The following is a 20,845-nucleotide window of genomic DNA, read 5'->3' on the forward strand; positions in this document are numbered from 1 at the left end:
GGCAATTACAGAAGGAAGCCCTGTGCGACTCTCTGCAGCAGCTGAAAGCCAGTTTCTCCCCCTCCTTCCAGCTTTCAGCCACTGCAGGGAGAGACACAGACACAGGGCATTGTTCCTGTAATCGCTTCTCCGACACCGATCCACCTCTTTTCTGCCTGCTTCTGATCCCCCTCCCTGTGTGCCCTCCTTTCACTGTAAATATTGTCTTAATATATTCAAGGGGGGGGGGCCTTGCCAGGTAGGCTGTACAGGGCCCCTTGATTTCTAACAGCATCTGTTGACACCCCTTACTCGCCCCTTGAGAGTCCTCTGTCCAATCCATAATTTGTATGGATTCTGCCACGATCATTTATATCCTCCACCATGTGGCATCATAACACTGTAGGCAAATTCTTCACCCAAGTCAACATTTAGCCAACCGATTGCCCTTGGTCTCTCAGTGATAGACAGTTCAGTGCGCATTTCCCGCATCACATGTAAATGCACTCCCTTTCCAAACACCCACAGGTGCCATGTGCGGTTTGAAAGTAGTGCTTAGGCTACTTTTTCTGCATTCCGGTTTGTTTGGCAGCCCATTGAAATGAATAGGCTGTCAAAACCAGGATGCGCAAGACTGCACAGGAACACACTCATTTCAGTGTGAACTACCCCTTAAAGTAGAATTCCAGCCTCAACCTAACAAGTCGTAAAATGTCCCCTCATCACGCCCCTGCGTCCATTGAGGGCGCAGGGCCGCCGCCCCCCCTTTCCATGCATCTGGCCCCCTAATCTACATGCAGGGAGCCGGACACATAGATTCCAATAGGGAATTTTTTTTTTTTAAGCACGGGATTAAAGCCAAGGGCTCTAATAGGCTTCAGAAAAGAGTGGGCTTGGGTCGCAGAGCCCTGCACCAAGAGCCCACCCAGTTGTATGGCAATAGCAAATGAATATTCGCTATTGTCACACTGACTCTCCTCCCAGCCAATCAGGAAGAGGGTTGCAAGACCTGCGGAGGAGAGATTAGGGTTGCGAGACCCCTTTTCTGATTGGCTGAAAAGAGAAGCGTTCTTACTGGCCAGTGGCCAGGAAGAAGAGGTAGAGGACACACGGCGGCTGGAGGAGGCAGGAGGACAGCGGCTCAGCCAGCCAGCACTCCCTGGCTCCCGACAGGAGGAAGGAGATAAGGAGACAGAGAGGGGAGGGGGGAGAAATGTTTCACCTGGCTGACTGACCCGACCGACCGACGGGGGGAGGGTGCCCATTGGTTTGACGTCCCCCCCCCCCCCCGAATTACCGAGCACCAGCCGCCACTGCCCCTCACCCATCCAAACACCTATTCTACATAACCAGTGTATACTTGCCTACTCTCAAAACACTCTGGTCCTGTGATCCCCTGTATCAGCCAGCTATGCCTGCCGAGGAGAAGAGAGAGCACTTCTACTCTCCCCTGCCGCAGCCACTGGCTGACATAGGGGAGCCGAATCACATGATCAGACTGGAACGAGCTGAAAATAGGTTAGCATATCTTTTTTACACAAGTTACTCAGCATAGGTGTTAAGAGGGGGTAGGGGTTTTTTCCAAGACTCGTTGGGTTGAGGCTAAATTTCTACTTTAATAGAACAGCAATGGATTTTCTATGTTTAATTTGCTTCAACAGTCCCCCTAATGGGGTTGCCTTCCACCCCCATGTTATATAATAGGCCTTGCTGGCTGCTATGGCTATTGTTACACCACTGATAGCCATCAGAACAGGAGGAGAAATCTTTCAATGACTACACCTGCTCTAGTGACAACTGTGTATGTGGATATATCTCCTAACATTGTAGTGATTTCCACTAACTTCCTGTTTTTTCTTCAAAAACAGGCAGTAAAAGGAAATTCTCCAAGGGGACATAATGCTCAATTCAAAAGCTTTAAATCGATTTGGTAGTAAAGTCTCCTGATTTTTTTTTTTTTAAATGGGCTCCCTGCAGATTCAAGTCATAAAGTACTAGTATGTACTACATACTAGCACAATAGAACAAACTTTACTGCAAACAGAGCCTTCCAGCACAGCACAGTTCCTCTGGTTCCTGGCCCCTCCATCTATGCCCGGTCTTCCCTTCATATCTTTGGCGGCTTGAATGACTGGGCTGCGGTGACATCATTCCCACACATGTGCATAGGAGTTAAATCACCGCAGTATACAGAGCAGGCCGAAAACGTGGTCTGAGCTGCGCATGTGCATGAATCACATTCCCACTGAAAAGTAGGGTTGACATTTATGACAGAAGAGACTAGTGTCTGCAGTTTTTAATTTTTTTACTTTACTACCACTTTCCTGGTGCCAGCATGTCAGCATGTATGTGGTAGGCCATTATGTCTGCTGCCATGGATTGGCACCAGGAGAGGAAAATTGCCATAAGTATTTGATTCAATTTTCTGTTTTCATGGCACCAACATGGCAGCATATATAATGGGCTACCACATGTATGCTGCCATAAATTGCTGCCAGGAGAGGAAAATTACAGTAAGTATTTGTTACAATTTTCCTTTTTCCTGGCATCAACATGGCAACATACAAAATATGCTACCACATGTATGCTGCTATGGATTGGTGCCAGTAGTGGAAAATTACGGTAAGTATTTGTTACAATTTTCTGTCTTTCTGGCACCAACATGGTAGCATATATAAATGGGCTACCACATGTATGCTGCCTTAGATTGTTAACAGGAGAGGAAAATTATGGTAAGTATTTGATTAAATTTTCCTGGTATCAACATGGCAGCATACAAAATGCGCTACCACATGTGTGCTGCCATGGATTGGTGCCAGGAGAGAAAAATTAACGGTAAGTATTTGATACAATTTTCCATTTTCCTGGTGTCAACATGGCAGTATACAAAATGCACTACCACGTGTATACTGCCATGGATTTGTGCCAGGAGAGGAAAATTACGGTATTTGTTGCAATTTTCTGTTTTCCTGGCACCAACATGGCAGCATATATAATGGGCTACCACATGTATGCTGCTTTAGATTGTGGCCAGGAGAGGAAAATTTTGGTAAGTGTTTGATTAAATGTTTCATTTTCCTGGCGTCAACATGGCAGCATACAAAATGAGCTACCACATGTATGCTGCCATGGATTGGTGCCAGTAGTGGAAAATTACGGTAAGTGTTTGTTACAATTTTCGGTTTTCCTGGCACCAACATGGCAGCATATATAAATGGGCTACCACATGTATGCTGCCTTACTTTGTTGCCGGGAGAGGAAAGATACGATATTTTATTTAATTTTCTATTTTCCTGGTGTCAACATGGCAGCATACAAAATGCACTACCACTTGTATGCTGCCATGGATTGGTGCCAGGAGAGGAAAATTATGGTAAGCATTTGATACAATTTTCCATTTTACCACCAGCCTAAGCACTCTATAATTAGCCATGTGACTAATTTCTAAATTTCATTGCACTCAACATAACTGAACTTTTTGAAAATAAGGATACTTATGATAAAATCGTATGTTAATCTCACATGCATGGTATCAGAAGACCCCCCGGCCAGTACCACTGTGCCGTGTCTCTCTGTAGCCTAATGGCAGAGGCATTGTACTGTATTTACCAATCTGTTATATTTCTAGAACTTTTAGCCTTTTAAGACTTAGTTCCATCTCATTTATTTTCTCTGTGTGCATCAGGATTACTGGGAAAAAAAATATCCAAAATGTAAAAACTCAATTTTTTTTGCTGCCAGCTTATAATGTCTCTAAATTCACATGCTCAATTATCTCACAGACTGCCGAATGAATAAAATGCAGAATCTTGTCCTAAAACTTATCATTAGCTACCGGATTGCACTTGCATAAATGTAACATAATTGGTGTAGATTGCCTTAATTCACTTTCATTCACTATCACATTCAGAACACCCCAGTCAAAAGGTTAAGAAGCCTTTTTCCTGCTTTTATACACAATGGCACAAAGTACACAGAATGAGACTTAATAATGAAGGGGGAACGTCCCATATTGTGGAAGACACAGCAAATAGCTCTTTGATAACTTGGGTAATAATATTAGTTAAGCTCACGCTGAGATTTACATACAGATGGGGAAAACCCTATTGTTCAGCATTGCTGCCGTATAGCCCAGGAACAAGTTAAAGTGCTTCTGAATCCATCAAAGATGAATCATGCTGTATCATTCCAGCTGGCGTTGAAAGCGATGTGCGGTGAGCAATTGGAACGCATCTTGCAATTTGTCACTATTATACTGTGCTGTAACATAATGGTTTGGTATTAATCTGTCCTGCTAAAGGATTTTTGAGAGATTTAAAGCAATGGTGACTTTTACACAGAAAAAAAACCAGGAGGATGTGCAAAAGTCCTTGCATGACAAGATGTACTTTGATTTCATATTTTGCTTTGTGCATTCGATTTAAAGCTGAAAATTGTACAAGCCCGATTCCAAAAAAGTTGGGACACTTGTGAATAAAAAACAAAAAGGCAATGATGTGGAAGTTTCAAATTTCAATATTTTATTCAGAATACAACCTAGATGACATATCAAATGTTTAAACTGAGAAAATGTATCATTTTAAGGGAAAAATAAGTTGATTTTAAATTTCATGGCATCAACACATCTCAAAAAAGTTGGGACAAGGCCGTGTTTATCACTGTGTGGCATCCCCTTCTTTTTATAACAGTCTGCAAATGTCTGGGGACTGAGGAGACAAGTGGCTCAAGTTTAGGAATAGGAATGTTGTCCCATTCTTGTCTAATACAGGCTTCTAGTTGCTCAACTGTTTTAGGTCTTCTTTGTCACATCTTCCTCTTTATGATGCACCAAATGTTTTCTATGGGTGAAAGATCTGGAATGCAGGCTGGCCATTTCAGTACCCGGATCCTTCTTCTACGCAGCCATGATGTTGTAATTGATGCAGTATGTGGTCTGGAATTGTCCTGTTGGAAAATGCAAGGTCTTCCCTGCAAGACGACGTCTGGATGGGAGCATATGTATTTCTACAACCTGGATATACCTTTCAGTATTGATGGTGCCTTTCCAGATGTGTAAGCTGCCCATGCCACACGCTTTAATGCAACCCCATACCATCAGAGATGCAGGCTTTTGAACTGAGCGCTGATAACTACTTGCGTTGTCCTTGTCCTCTTTAGTCCGGATGACATGGTGTCCCAGTTTTCCAAAAAAATGTGATTTGTCAGACCACAGAACAGTTTTCCACTTTGCTACAGTCCATTTTAAATGAGCCTCGGCCCAGAGAAAATGCCTGCGCTTCTGGATTCATGTTTAGATATGGCTTCTATAGCGTTTTAGCCGGCAACGGCGAATGGCATGGTGGATTGTGTTCACCGACAATGTTTTCTGGAAGTATTCCTGAGCCCATGTTGTGATTTCCATTACAGTAGCATTCCTGTATGTGATGCAGTGCCGTCTAAGGGCCCGAAGATGACGGGCATCCAGTATGGTTTTCCGGCCTTGACCTTTAAGCACAGAGATTGTTCCAGATTCTCTGAATCTTTGGATGATAAAATCCTTTCTGATATTGCTCCACTATTTTTCGCCGCAGCATTGGGGGAATTGGTGATCCTCTGCCCATCTTGACTTCTAAGAGACACTGCCACTCTGAGAGGCTCTTTTTATACCCAATCATGTTGCCAATTGACCTAATAAGTTGCAAATTGGTCCTCTAGCTGTTCCTTATATGTACATTTAACTTTTCCGGCCTCTTATTGCTACCTCTCAACTTTTTTGGAATGTATAGCTCTCATGAAATCCAAATTGAGCCAATATTTGGCATGACATTTCAAAATGTCCCACTTTCAACATTTGATTTGTTATCTATATTATATTGTGAATAAAATATAAGTTTATGAGATTTGTAAATTAGTTCAATCCTTTTTTACTCACAATTTGTACAGTGTTCCAACTTTTTTGGAATTGGGTTGTACATAGACAGGCGGCTCTGTGCTTTCAGTATGGCACAAAGCGCAGCCCTGGCTGGAGACCTGATTTTTCCTTGCTCCCTCCCCCAGCCTGTGATTGGTTAGTGAAAGGAGAAGCAGCAGACTGATGAGTAGGGATGATCGAACTTTTGAAAAGTTCTGTTTGGCCAGAACATCCGAACTACCTGAAAGTTCGGCCCGGATTTCAGAACCCCATTGAAATCAATGGACCCGAACTTCGGTAATCAAAAAACACAATTTTAAAGCCCTAAAACCTAATAAATGCCCCTAAAAAGTGCCTAGGGTTCTGGGTCATGCCCCAGGGACTATTAATCACACAAAAAAAAGTTCTTAAAAATTGTCATTTTTGATAAAAAAGCCAATTATTGAAAAAATTAAAAAAAAAAAAAACGAGATTTTTTGATTTTTGACTTTGGATTTAGTATCTGGGGGGTCTAAAAATGTGTACCTGTGAAGTTTCAGCTCTGTAGCATGTCCAGAAACATAAAAAAAAAAAAAAGATTGTTTGTATTAGTGCAATTATAGATCTGGAATATGGCTTCTCGCTTTTCACACCTTGCCGGTTTAATAGCAGGCGTTTTTTTGGGCATTTTTTTGGGTTCTTTGGAGTCAGGAAAAACATCTGAACTTGTGTATAGTGGTACTGTACACAAGTTCAGATGTTTTGCCTGCCTCCAAAAACCCCAAAAAAATGCCTGCAACAACACACCTGGGCGTTTTTTTTTTTTGGCGCTAGCGTTTTTTTGGGCATTTTTTTGGGGTTCTTTGGAGGCAGGCAAAACATCTGAACTTGTGTATGCGGGTATATATACACACATACTTATATGTATATACACACCTAGACATATATAGGTGTGATAGGAGCAGAAATATATGCTTACGCTAATGAAATCATTTACACTAATTTGGTTATGCTCCTATAACACCTATATATGTCTAAGTGTAAAATACATATAAGTATGTGTGTGTACACAAGTTCAGATGTTTTGCCTGCCTCCAAAAACCCCCAAAAAATGCCTGCAACAACACACCTGGGCGTTTTTTTTTTTTTTTTTACGCTAGCGTTTTTTTGGCATTTTTTTGGGTTCTTTGGAGGCAGGCAAAACATCTGAACTTGTGTATAGTGGTGTATATACACACATACTTATATGTATATACACACCTAGACATATATAGGTGTGATAGGAGCAGAAATATATTGGTGTTAATTATTTCATTAGCGCAAGTAGTTTTTTCTGCTCCTTTCACACCTATATATGTGCAGGTGTATATATACAGACATGGGTGTGTATATATATACACCCTATACACATGTTCAGATGTCATGTCTGACTCCAAACATGTGCTCAAAAAATCACTAGCAACGCCTGCAGCCAAAAATGCTGGCGGCGGCGAAGCCATATCCCTGCAGTGAAAGTGACACAAGAGAAACATGCTTTTCTCTATAGCGGTCACCCTGATATGGAAGGGTTTGGTCACCCTGCCATAGCAGTCACTGTCAGTTCACCCTACACTACATTACGGTCACCCTGACACTTCACACTTTCCCTACAGAAACTAAATTTTTGAAGCTAACTAAAGTGTAAAGGAGCACTCTAACTACACTAGATATCCCTTTCCTGACACTAATAAATGCTAAATTACACTTTTAAAGTAAAATTAGCAGAACTGCTTCCACTCTCTTCCATGTCCAGTATAACAATGCTAGGAATTTGGCGGGGGCTATCTTATATACTGGGGGGCGTATTCACTAATGATTGGCCTAGGGACCCCCTAGTCACTCCAATCACATTCCTAGCATTCTTCTGCCCCCTTAATTGGCTTTTGCTAATGGTTCTAGTCCAATCACAGACTTTTGAAGCCCATTTCCTCAACCATTGCATTTTGGTCGGTTCTGGTTGCCGAATTCCGAACTTTTTGGGCAAAAAGTTCTAAATTCGGCTGAACCTCGAACACCTAATGTTCGGGCCGAACCAATGGTCGACCCGAATCGTTCGATCATCCCTACTGATGAGTTCATCTCTATATCCCTGGTTTTCATTCTTTACTCCTTTGCCCCCACCTTTCAGTGGATGTAAACCCCCACATATACCAAGTGAAGTGGACAGCCTCAAATAATGCACAGAGATGAAACAAATCTCCCTACATATGTTTTATTTGTATATCTGCTGTCTTCAGCTTTATATACTGTTTAGAAAGTATACATTGGGTTAGACTTTTTTCTTCCTGTTTCAGATGTGGAAGTGGAGTCTTGGTATACACTGTGTGACAGCTGATTGGAAGAAAGACACACACCCCACTTCACATAGGCAAAGGAAGGAAGGAATGTGCAGAGCTGTGCTGTAAATAGACCCGCTCTCTCCTAATCTATTTATAGCATCCACCCTAACACAATTTATTTGAGCTGCTTTTATCTCCTGTGTCGGAGAACTTGTCAGACGTTATCATGCTGATAACAAAGGAACAGAGCAGCAGAAAGACACGGGACTTAGGGCTTTGAAGAGAGATAAGTAAACACTAGATATATGTGCCCAGGTCATGGAGAAAATGTTCCAGCTGTGGCAAGAATCCAGCAGATATTTGTCATGTGAATGAGATCTAAGAGATAGGTTTTTTTCAGCCTTGGCTGGCAAGCCCGAAGACCTGATTTTTCCCTGCTGCAGTTGTAACTTTTACAAGTCTTGTCCCTCCCTTAGCCTGTGATTGGACAGTGAAAGGAGGAGCAACAGACTGATGATATCTCTGTGTCCCTAAATCTCTTTTGCTTCCACCTTAAAACCCTCCCGCCTAGTCTATAGCAGATTTACAGCTGGGCGGGAGTTTCCTTCTTCTGAGTAAACATCATACGACGTCCTCTCAGAAGGGGCCGTGCAGCGGTGCGATCTGTCACCAGCAGCCAGTGATTGATCACTACACCGGCCTGCTGCCAGTGTCATGTGATCACGGTGACCAATCACAGCAGATAACATGACACTTGCAAATCAATTAATGGCTTCCTTTCATGTCATCCATTGTATACAATTGTGTTGCTAGCTGTGAATGGTCACAGTGATCACATGGTACAGACAGAGCCAATCACAGCCCATATGTACCATGTGATTAGCTTTGGCCAATCACAGCTAATCACAACAAAAGACACTGAATAAATCAGTTTCATTCAGAAACAAATCGTTGCTTATACTAATGAAATTTAAAAAAAAATCCTGATCACTATAATAACACTGTATAGCTCTGGTCACAATGTGTTAAAAAAAATGTAATATAAGAAGAAAAAAAACATTGAAAACTATTATTTTTTATATTACATACTGTCACCAGTCAGTGTCCCTGATCACCGCTAAGGATGATCGAACGGTTCGGGTCGACCATCGGTTCGACCCGAACATTGGATGTTCGATATTCGGCCGAATACCGAACTTTTTGCGGCAAAAGTTCGGTATTCGGCCACCAGAACCGCCCAAAATGCACTGGGACAGGAACTGGGCTTTAAAAGCCCGTGATTGGCCCAGAAACGTCTGCAAAAGCCAATGAGGGGGCAGGAGTCTCCTAGGAACGTGATTGGAGTGACTACGGGGACCAGAGGCCAATCAGGAGTGAATACGCCCCACACTATATAAGATGGCCCCGCCTAACCCCTAGCACAGTTATCCAGATCCTGTTGAAGAGAGTTGAAGCAGTTCTGTCTGACTCCTGCTTGCTACACTACATTTCCTATATATCGAGTGGTTCTAAAGCTCCATATAGCAGAATTGTATTTAGCTTACAGCCAGTGTAGATAGATACAGCGATTGTGCTGGTTCTTAGAGTTACAAAAAAAAAAAAAAAAAACTTAAGGGACAGTGTCAGTCTTCTGCTGTATGGAGCTTTCTATTTAGTGGAAAGGGATATCTAGTGTAGTTAGGGAACTTTGTACTACATTAGTTAGATTTGAAAATTGAGTTTCTGTAGGGAAAGTGTGAGGGTTCTGTTTAGTGAGCACGTGGCACAGTGCTGCTGTATCACAGCAGGTATACGTGCTTGCTAGGCAGCAAAATACAGTGACAACTTAACGCCTGTTGTTCAAAGCGTTAGGTGCACTGTACAAAAGCCTTTGCAACTGTGCGTGACACACAACTTCTGTGCTGTATCCAGCGACAACTGTGGGTCGCATAGCAGTGTGCGTTTTTCACTGCACACAGTTGCCAACGCATCAGTGACAACCTAACGCCTGTTGTTCAAAGCGTTAGGTCCACTGTGCAAAAGCCTTTGCAACTGTGCGTGACACATCTGCTGTGCTGTATCCAGTGACAACTGTGGGTCGCATAGCAGTGTGCGTTTTTCACCGCACACAGTTGCCAACGCATCAGTGACAACCTAACGCCTGTTGTTCAAAGCGTTAGGTCCACTGTGCAAAAGGCTTTGCTACTGTGCGTGACACGCAACTGCTGTGCTGTATCCAGCGACAACTGTGGGTCGCATAGCAGTGTGCGTTTTTCACTGCACACAGTTGCCAACGCATCAGTGACAACCTAACGCCTGTTGTTCAAAGCGTTAGGTCCACTGTGCAAAAGCCTTTGCAACTGTGCGTGACACATCTGCTGTGCTGTATCCAGCGACAACTGTGGGTCGCATAGCAGTGTGCGTTTTTCACCGCACACAGTTGCCAACGCATCAGTGACAACCTAACACCTGTTGTTCAAAGCGTTAGGTCCACTGTGCAAAAGGCTTTGCTACTGTGCGTGACACATCTGCTGTGCTGTATCCAGCGACAACTGTGGGTCGCATAGCAGTGTGCGTTTTTCACCGCACACAGTTGCCAACGCATTAGTGAGAAATATGCCTGGTAGACCAAGAAAAGGCATACGTGGCCCTGCTGCGGAAAGGGGCACAGCTTCTAGGGTGTCTAGAGGCCGGGGTGGACGTGGTGGTCAGTCCTCAGCCAGGCCACCATTTGGATTGTTCTCCGGCAGTGGCCAAGCTATACGTCCACAGTATGTACAGGAGGTGGTGGACTATATGACCAAACCCTCATCATCGGCATCATCTGCAACTACAGTGACCCAGGCAGAGAAAAGTGGTCAGTATTCTGCAGTTGTCAGAACAAATACAGATGAGTCCATGTCCACCTCATGTCCTCCCTTAGACCCAACTTCAGACATGGCAGAGGAGTCAGCTGAGCTGTTTGACCACAGTGTCGGCCATCTACTCCAGCCTGATGCTCAGTCCTTTATGGAGTCTGATGTTGGGTCTGAGTTTGAGGACGAGGCAGAGCAAACAAGAGGGGAGAGCAGACGGGCCGCTCCATCTAAGGCCGCACCTGTTGTCTCCCGGGCCAGGCCTGATGCTCAGTCTTTGATGGAGTCAGATGTTGGGTCTGAGTTTGAGGAGGAGGCAGAGCAAACAAGAGGGGAGAGCAGACGGACCGCTCCATCTAAGGCCGCACCTGTTGTCTCCCGGGCCAGGCCTGATGCTCAGTCTTTGATGGAGTCAGATGTTGGATCTGAGGTTGAGGAGGAGGCAGAGCAAGCAAGAGGGGAGAGCAGACGGCCCGCTCCATCTAAGGCCGCACCTGTTGTCTCCCAGGCCAGGCCTGATGCTCAGTCTTTGATGGAATCAGATGTTGGGTCTGAGGTTGAGGAGGAGGCAGAGCAAACAAGAGGGGAGAGCAGACGGCCTACTCCATCTAAGGCCGCACCTGTTGTCTCCCGGGCCACTATACACACCTCATCTTGCTGGGCCTTTTTTGAGACATCCCATGCAGATAAAACAGTTGCGATCTGCAAGATTTGTAAGAAGGGTATAAAACGTGGCAAAAATGTCAACCACCTGGGTACAAGCTGCCTAAACAGGCATTTGACAACCCACCACTCGGCCCGTTGGCAGGAGCATTTAAAGAACCCACAAAAGGGCCAAAGATCGGTCAGTCGGCCTCCTAGTTCTCCTCGCGCTCCTCCTCATGCTCCATCTGCTCCACCTGCACATCAGTCTGTTCCTGGCCCTGCTATAGTCACTCGTCACCTGTTGGCAGCCTCCACTGGCAGGGATGATGATATAGCAGGCAGTGTCGCATCTACCTCCAGCACACCACCAGCTGTAACATCTAGACGCCAAATTTCGATTCCACACATGCTGGAACGAAAAAAAATGTATACTCCCCGCCACCCACATGCCCAGCGTCTAAACAGTAGTTTGGCTAAACTACTGGCTCTGCAACTATTACCATTTAACCTGGTAGAGTCTGCTCCCTTCCGTGACTTCGCAAAATGTGCAGTTCCACAGTGGCAGGTGCCAAGTCGGCATTACTTTTCCCAAAAGGCCCTGCCATCCCTATACCAACATGTGGAAGGCAATGTAGTGTCGTCCCTGGCCAAGTCAGTCAGCCGTAAGATACACTTGATGGCTGACACTTGGTCAAGCAAACATGGGCAGGGACGGTACATTTCTGTCACTGCTCACTGGGTGACACTGCTTGCCAGCGGAAGGGATTGTAGCCAGGGCTCGGTGCTGCAGCCAGTGTTGCCCCCACGTCTGCAAACAGCTGGTGGTGTCGCTGATCCGGGTAGATCGATCACTTCTACCCCCTCCTGCTCCTCCTCCTCTACCTCCTCCATGCCCTCCTCTGCAGAATGGTCCTTTGAATATGATGAGGTACCACGTAAACGTTCAAAGGGCTATTCTATGTCTCAGGCCAAAAGGTGTCACGCAGTGCTGCAGCTTGTGTGTCTAGGGGACAGGCAGCACACTGCCCCTCAGATTCTTGGGGCTCTGCAGGCACAGGCCCAGAGGTGGTTGACACCACGCCAGCTGCAGCCAGGGATGGTGGTTACTGATAATGTTTCAAACCTCCTGGCCGCCCTTCGTCAGGGAAAGTTAACCCATGTGCCATGCCTGGCGCATGTCATGAATCTCGTGGTACAGCGGTTTTTGAACTCGTACCCGGGAATGCAGGATGTGCTAAGGATGGCAAGAAGGGTGTGCAGTCACTTCAGGCGGTCGTACAGTGCCACTGCACGTTTGGCCGAAGTGCAGCGCGAGTTTCACCTGCCGGTACACCGCCTCATCTGTGACATGCCCACCCGCTGGAACTCCACCTTGGCTATGCTGCAGCGCCTGTACACGCAGCAGAGGGCCCTCAATGAATACCTATGCGAGTACGGCACCAGCACTGGCTCTGCGCGCCTGGGCTTCTTTTCACCACGGCAGTGGCTTTTGATTAAGGATGCATGCGCTGTCCTCTCTCCATTTGAGGAGGCCACAAGGATGGTCGGCCGGGACAGCGCATGCATCAGTGACACCCTACCGGTACTGTTTTTGTTGGAGCACACTCTGCGTGGCATTATGGACAGGGCACTGGAGGCAGAGCAGCAGGAGGAAGAGGAGGACTTCCTTGCCTCTCAAGGCCCCCTTTATCCTGAGAATCCTGACCCCATTATGCCTAGCTCCCAGAGGCCCGAGCAGGATCCAGGGGTGGAAGAGGAGGAGGAGGACGATTCTGCGGGAACTTTTGCAGGGTTTGAGGAGGAGGAGGAGGAAGACATGCGGCAATCTGCAAGGCCTAGTTTGACTCCCTCGGGACACTTTGGAGTAGTACGTGGCTGGGAGGAGGAGGAGCCCGTTGAAGATAATGTCGTTATGAGTGACCCCGAGGATTCAGCTTCTCAGGCCTTCGCTAATTTGCGACGCATGGGAAACATGCTTCAGAGCCTGTGAAAGGACCCCAGAATCAAGGCCATTAAAGAGACTAACCACTATTGGTTGGCCACCCTACTTGACCCCCGGTACAAGTGTAAAGTCTCGGAGCTTTTCCCATCCACCCAGAGAGTTCACAGGATCAAATCCCTTGAGGACAGTCTCAAGAGGAATCTGGTGAACATGTTCCCCGACTCCTGTAGGGTGCAGGGGCGGGGACAACCTACCACGGATTCTACTGGTGGTCACGAGAGGAGCGTTGGAGAAGGCGTGCGGTTGACGGATGCCTTTCGGTCTTTTTTTAGTCCTCACCGCCCAGGCCTCTCAGCTGCCACATCGCATCGACAGCGTCTGCATCACATGGTGGACGATTACGTGAGGGCACAAAGTGACACAGAGGGCTTTTCATGCGACGAATCCGATCCACTGGCATACTGGGTCTTAAGATTAGACCACTGGCCAGAACTGGCCCAGTATGCCATGGAGTTGTTGGCCTGCCCTGCTTCCAGTGTCCTATCGGAACGGGCATTCAGCGCAGCAGGAGGATTCGTCACAGACCATCGAACGAGACTCTCCACCGACTCAGTCGACCGTTTGACATTCATTAAGATGAATCAGTCGTGGATATCAAGCTTTGATGCACCTGATGCAGACCTTGTAGACTAGGCTATCGTTGTGATGTGGCAGTTGAGCCTCAGTTTAAGCCTGGACCATAGTGCCACCCTCAAACCCTTCTCTCATTCTCTTTACGTTCACAGAACCTCATTTTGGTTATAACAAAAACTACAATGTTTGCGCACCTGTTCCACAGGTGCACACCTTTACAATTTTTGGGCCTCCTTCAACACCAGCTCTTTGGGGTTAAGGTGGGGAGGCTATGCTAAACAAAAACTACAATGTTTGCGCACCTGTTCCACAGGTGCACACCTTTACAATTTTTGGGCCTCCTTCAACACCAGCTCTTTGGGGTTAAGGTGGGGAGGCTATGCTAAACAAAAACTACAATGTTTGCGCACCTGTTCCACAGGTGCACACCTTTACAATTTTTGGGCCTCCTTCAACACCAGCTCTTTGGGGTTAAGGTGGGGAGGCTATGCTAAAACAAAAACTACAATGTTTGCGCACCTGTTCCACAGGTGCACACCTTTACAATTTTTGGGCCTCCTTCAACACCAGCTCTTTGGGGTTAAGGTGGGGAGGCTATGCTAAAACAAAAACTACAATGTTTGCGCACCTGTTCCACAGGGGCACGCCTTTACAATTTTTGGGCCTCCTTCAACACCAGCTCTTTGGGGTTAAGGTGGGGAGGCTATGCTAAAACAAAAACTACAATGTTTGCGCACCTGTTCCACAGGGGCACACCTTTACAATTTTTGGGCCTCCTTCAACACCAGCTCTTTGGGGTTAAGGTGGGGAGGCTATGCTAAAACAAAAACTACAATGTTTGCGCACCTGTTCCACAGGTGCACACCTTTACAATTTTTGGGCCTCCTTCAACACCAGCTCTTTGGGGTTAAGGTGGGGAGGCTATGCTAAAACAAAAACTACAATGTTTGCGCACCTGTTCCACAGGGGCACGCCTTTACAATTTTTGGGCCTCCTTCAACACCAGCTCTTTGGGGTTAAGGTGGGGAGGCTATGCTAAAACAAAAACTACAATGTTTGCGCACCTGTTCCACAGGTGCACGCCTTTACAATTTTTGGGCCTCCTTCAACACCAGCTCTTTGGGGTTAAGGTGGGGAGGCTATGCTAAAACAAAAACTACAATGTTTGCGCACCTGTTCCACAGGTGCACACCTTTACAATTTTTGGGCCTCCTTCAACACCAGCTCTTTGGGGTTAAGGTGGGGAGGCTATGCTAAACAAAAACTATCATGTTTGCGAACCTGTTCCACAGGTGCACACCTTTACAATTTTTGGGCCTCCTTCAAAGCCAGCTCTTTGGGGTTATGGTGGGGAGGCTCCGCCAACACCAAAACTACCATGTTTGCGCACCTGTTCCACATGTGCACACCTTCATAATTTTTACGCCTTCTTCAACACCAGCTCTTTGGGCTTACAGTGGTATGGCTCCGCCAACACCCAAACAACAATTTTTGCGCACCTGTCACACAGATGCATATCATTGTAATTTTTTTCCTTACAAAGGCAATTATTGCCTTCATTACCAGCACTTTCATAGGGATATGGTGTCAAGGCATCGTCCGCACCACCAAATGCCCAATTTTTAAGCATCCTTTACTTCTATTCAAAGTCAAGAGACAACAGTATTCATCCAAAACATCTCTAATCTTGTTCACTGTGCACTACATTGTGGCCCCTACCCCTAACCATAACCCTCAATGTATCCGTGCATATATGTCTGTTTCTTGTGAGAATTCAAGTTAAAGTGCACCAAACACCATTTTACATGAAATAAAGTGCAATTACATACATCTTTGGACTTCTTGAAACATTTGGTAATAATAGCCCCATTGTGGAAATACACCCGTTAATTATATGCACATTTAAAGAGACAGCACCTTTTTCCAAAAAAAAATCTAATCTTGTTCCCAGTGCACTGCATTATGTCCCCATCATACACATTGGCTGAGCCGTTGATTAGGAGCAAAAGAAAGGTGCGGTTAAGCAAAAAAGTCATTTTTGAAGGTTTGGTATGCTGTAATTCTGGTTCTGGACATGCTACAGAGCTGAAACTTCACAGATACACCTTTTAGACCCCCCAGACACTAAATCCAAAGAAATCTCTCTTTTTTTTTTTTTTTTAATTTTTTCAATAATTGGCTCTCTATCAAAAACGACAATTTTTAAGAACTTTTTTTTGTGTGATTAATAGTCCCTGGGGCATGACCCAGAACCCTAGGCACTTTTTAGGGGCATTTATTGGGTTTTAGGGCTTAAAAATTGTGTTTTTTGATTCCAGAAGTTCGGGTCCCATTGATTTCAATGGGGTTCTGAAATCCGAACCGAACTTTCGGAAAGTTCGGGTGTTCTGGTCGAACCGAACTTTTCAAAAGTTCGATCATCCCTAATCACCGCATCACTAGATATATGATAATGCTGTACTGCACTGGTGACCGTATGTAAAAAATATTTTTTGATTTTTTTTTTAAATTTCATCATTTTCCAAAAAATTGTTACAAAAAGTTATAACTTCAAAAAACTCGCCATGCCTCTAATAACATTGGACTTTCTACATTCCAAAAAGAGGTTATTTGGGGATATTTGTACTGTCCTGGCATTTTTGGGCCTCAGGGAATGAGGTGGGCCTTATAGTACATCAGGATTGATTGATTTTCATATATATATATATATATATATATATATATATATATATATATATATATATATATATATATATATATATATATATATATATATATATATATATATATATATATATATACACACACACACTATAGTTTGTGGACTCTAACTTTCCTACAGACTAAATAATACACACTGGTTTGGGTTATTTTCCTCAAAGAAATGTAGCAGAATACATTTTGACCTAAATTTATGAATAAAGGTTATTTATTTGCAAACTTTTATAACAGAAACAAAAAAAACATTTTTATTTTTTAAATTTTCAGTCTTTTTTTTGTTAATTTAGCAAAAAAGAAAAAACCCCGTAGTGGTTAAATACCACCAAAAGAAAGCTTTATTTGTGTGAAAAAAAAAATGATAAAAATGTCCTATGGGTACAGTATTGCATGACTGCTTAAATTGTCATTCAAAGTGCGAGAACGGTGAAAGATAAAAATTGGCCTGGGCAGGAAGGGGGTAAAAGTGCCCGGCATTGAAGCATTTAAAGCCTCATTCACATGGCAAAAATGTTCCAGCTGCAGCAAGAATCTAGCAGACATCTACCCATGTGAATTATGCCCAAAACATGCGATCCAATTTCGGTGCAGCCAGAAAAGGGTCCTGCACAATTTTGGTTTGGATTCGGTGCGATTTGACCATACAGAATAATGGCTCACATTGCACTGCTGAAGAATCGCATGTGATTTGAACAGGAATGTGGTGCGATTCCTGTTGAAAATTGCATGTGGTTCCCGCGCTGCATAGTGTGCGCCCTGATGCGATGCGGGAAACTTACAAGATTCGCTGTGCAAATCACATGCGATGTTCCCCACGCACTAGTGGGATCCCAGGCTGATGCCATGTGGGAAATGCAAAAGATTTGCTGCATGTCCATGCAATCTGCTATGGGTGTCAATGTTAGATTAACGACAACCCCAAAACAGATTGCAAGATGCAGTGTGGTTGCCAGAATCGCATCGCATGGGTGTGAACACCCACATAATGAGATTCAGATGTGGAAAAAAAAGGTGCACCATTTTGGTGCAGATACGATGTGATTTCAGCCTTACAAAATGTATAGCTCATAGATTCATGTGCGAATCACATGCGGTGTTCCGCACTCACTAATGTGAAGCCAAGCTGATACGATGCGGGAAACGCACAAGATTCGCTGCACTTCCACGCATTACATCACACTGCATAGCAATCGCTCTGCGTCCATGCGATCTGCTGCGGGCATCAATGTTAGATTAACCACACCCCAAAACAGACTGCAAAACTCCATGTGATTGCCAGAATCCCGTTGTATGGGTGTGAAAAAGGGCCCTACAAAATGCATGACTCAAACCGCACAGACATCGAATGTGATGTGCACGGGAGTGCGGTGTGATTGTTGTGCGAATCAGGCACTAGTGTGAATCCAGGCTGAACCACCACTCTATAATCTGCCCCATCTTTACTCTGGCAATAATCAATTCATCCTTATAGCATTTGTATAGTTAACCGGTTTACGACCGCCCGCGGCAGATGTACTGCAGCAGGCAGCCGCTCCCAGGCAAATCGCCAGTCATGTACGGCGCTCGTTCTCGGGAGTCAAGGGGGCGAGCGAGCGCTGCCGGCGGCACGCTCCTGCCCCCGCACATGAGCGGGGAAGCTGATACAGCGGGCAGGCGGCTCCGATTGCCGCCGGTCACCCGCGATCATTCCCCGCTGAGAGAGAAGAACAGTCAGCTGTTGTAAACACAGCCGATCGTTTTTCTCCCTGGGATGATCACAGAGCTCATGTGATCCTTCTATATAGGATCACATGTCTCTGATCATTTCACATGCCACGCCCCCCACAGTTAGAAACACTCCCCTAGGCTCACATTTAACCATTTGATCACCCACAATATTAACCCCTTCCCTGCCAATGACATTACAGTAACAGTGCATATTTTTAGCACTGATTACTGTAGTAATGTCACTGGTCCCCCTAAAAGTGTCAAAAATGTCAGTTAGGAGTCCGATCTGTCCATCGCAATGTCGCAGTACCGCTAAAAATCGCAGTTCGCCGCCATTACTAGTAAAAAGTAAAAAAAATTACAAATCTTTCCTGTAGTTAGTAGGCGAGACTTTTGTGCAAACCAATCAAAAATATGTAACCGAAAACAAATTGGCCTAAAATGTTAAAAAAATTTGATTTTTAATTTTTTTTTTGGGAATGTCCTATAGCAGAATGTGAAAAATATTTTTTTTTTTTTTCAAAATTGTCGATTTTTTTGTTTATAGTGCAAAAAATAAAAGTCGCACAGGTGATCAAATACCACCAAAAGAAAGCTCTATATGTGGGGAAAAGAGGACGTAAATTTAATTTGGGTACAGCGTCGCACGACTGCACAATTGTCCGTTAAATGAATGCAGTGCCGAATCGCAAAATAGGGCCTGGTCAGGAAGGGGGTAAAACCTTCCGGGGCTGAAGTGGTTAATAAATGAGAGATCAATAACTATTTTTTTTTTTAAGTTATAGCACAAGAGCGCCTGTCTGTACCATAAGCTCATAAACTTGTCTCCCCGACGTTTGCATCAAAATAAAGTTTTGATATTTAATCCCCCCCCCCCATCAAAAAGCAATCTGATCTCTAAGCGGTTCCCATTCCAGCTCATTAAGCACCCACAGCTTGTGACTAATGTAGTGAACTCCTTGAAACTTCTATATCTTTGCTAAACGCATGACTAGGCCTCTGCCCTCCCATCTATATTCATCCATTTCCAACATTGACTTTCATGTGAGCGATTCAGCCGCAGCTTTTTTTGGGGCGTATGAGTTTGATGCAGTGTCGCTGCATCGGGCAGCATATTTTCTTTGTCCAGAAAATTAGGTTTTGTCCAAGTCCTAATCATATTACATTTCTTCTGGAGGTAATTCAATTGATGAAAAACTGCTGAATGTATTTTTTTTCAGCGGGAATTAAAGTAAACATACTCTCATTAATGAACAGCTCAATCTCAATCATCGAGTGGACCTGTCACTGGTCCTTTATGTCACATGCCTTTGTCACCAAATCATTTAATCAGCCATAGCAGGTCCGTGTGACCTCATACCATCTTGGCGGTTGTCTGGTCTCTGTGAAAAGGGGGGGACTGTCTGCCCACATTAGGGAAGACATTATCAACACTGCAGAAGGGAAAAAAAAAGAAGGCTGATAAAATTCTAGATGCTAATTACTCACAATCGTCTGGAGGTTGTAAATATATTTTCTGTAATCGGATTGGATCAGAGTGGATGTAAACCCTCACATATACCCAGTGACATTGACAATCTCAGATGATACACAGACAGGGGCTGACTGGCAACTTTCAGCCAGTGTTGAATCTTGGGCTAGGCCGACGAGGCCCAGGCCTAGGGCGGCACTTTGCAGGGGGGCAGCAAAAAAGCTGCACCCCGCACTGAAAAAAAAAAATCTGCCTCTTTCTGGCTCCTGCACAAAAAAAGGTCCCCACCGGCTTGCGCTACACTTTTAGTATAGTGCTAGTCTTATGGGGTGAATTGGGCTGGAGGGCAAGGTCCAGGAAGCAAATCAGTCTGGCACCCCCATAAAGCAATCACATTGCTACCTGCCGGTATGTTATTTAAATTAGGGGGTGCACAATTTTAGTCAGGCCTAGGGCAGCACAAAACCTAAATACACCACTGCTTTCAGCCCAGGGGGCAAGTGCATACCAGAGGCCCATGGTGCAGAGACTGGACCCCCCCTCCTCCTACTCTCCCTCTTCCCATCCTCCTCCTGACCCCCATTCCAGGCTGAAGCCCTGCTCCAGGTACTCTAACTCACCGGCTGAATCCGGGTTCCAAATCTGGCCAGCAGGGGCGGTTGAGGGGAGCTGGGACAGCTCGGTTGGAGCTGACCAGGAGAGGAGAGTCTCCAGTGGGGCATGGAACCG

Source organism: Pelophylax lessonae (genome assembly GCF_965119305.1).
Source record: "Pelophylax lessonae genome assembly, chromosome: 13".
NCBI classification, from domain to species: domain Eukaryota; kingdom Metazoa; phylum Chordata; class Amphibia; order Anura; family Ranidae; genus Pelophylax; species Pelophylax lessonae.